This window comes from Schistocerca gregaria, chromosome 3, assembly GCF_023897955.1.
Source record: "Schistocerca gregaria isolate iqSchGreg1 chromosome 3, iqSchGreg1.2, whole genome shotgun sequence".
Taxonomy (NCBI): Eukaryota; Metazoa; Arthropoda; class Insecta; order Orthoptera; family Acrididae; genus Schistocerca; species Schistocerca gregaria.
The window spans coordinates 855186495-855187273 of record NC_064922.1 but is presented as its reverse complement, the minus strand read 5'-3'; the positions used below and the strand labels follow the sequence as shown (position 1 = coordinate 855187273).

The following is a 779-nucleotide window of genomic DNA, read 5'->3' as shown; positions in this document are numbered from 1 at the left end:
ATTTAAAATGTTCGACGAGGATGTTTTTTTAAATCACATTTTGTTCGCTGTTGTTCGTTGCATCTGGTCCGGGCGGACATCCGTTAACTCAGTTTCTTTTATTACAGAGGGCAGCTAACCCTCTGACCGAACACGGTGAGCTACCGTGCCGGCTTGTTTTTTGTACGAGCTACCACGTAACTGATTTAGATCATCTGATCATTTGATATGTCGAGACAGGTAATCATATCATTTGAGTGACTTTGTGCAGAAACGCAGAACACGAAAATTCATTATGTCTGCAGTTACAGTAATAACAGAAAAACTTTTCATAGATACCATTATGTTTCCACACTGCCTCATATGTTTCTAATGTAATTTCACATTTATTTGCATTTCAGTAGTATTTAATTTAGCATCTGAATGATTTAAAATGTTCGACGAGGATGGGATTCGAACCCACGCGTGCAGAGCACATTGGATTAGCAGTCCAACGCCTTAACCACTCGGCCACCTCGTCGTTATGCCCGCAGATCTTTACTTAGAATTATTATCAGAACGTCTCTACTGTTACGTCAATAAACCACGAATGTAGTAATTGGTCTGTTACGTAGCGTTCTTGAACTCTTTCCTTGTCTAATCATACACATCTCTCGTCATTAAAAGCTATGCTGGGTCTGTTAAGCACTTCTAGAGTTTGGCCACGTGTTTTGCTGGATGCCCCAGAAGAAGACGGTTATCGGTCTGTTCTGACGGACTGAATTTGCTGTTAGGAAGGACACGGGCCAGTCGGCCTTGCG

The 779-nt window shown here is 41.8% G+C and overlaps 1 non-coding gene across 1 annotated transcript; it reads right to left on the bottom strand.

Annotated features, from left to right (window-relative positions):
- Nucleotides 1-417: 417 nt before the first annotated feature.
- Nucleotides 418-499, bottom strand: Trnas-gcu (transfer RNA serine (anticodon GCU)). Its single transcript has one exon. It is a non-coding gene; the product is annotated as a tRNA-Ser (tRNA).
- Between the last annotated feature and the right edge of the window lie 280 nt (nt 500-779).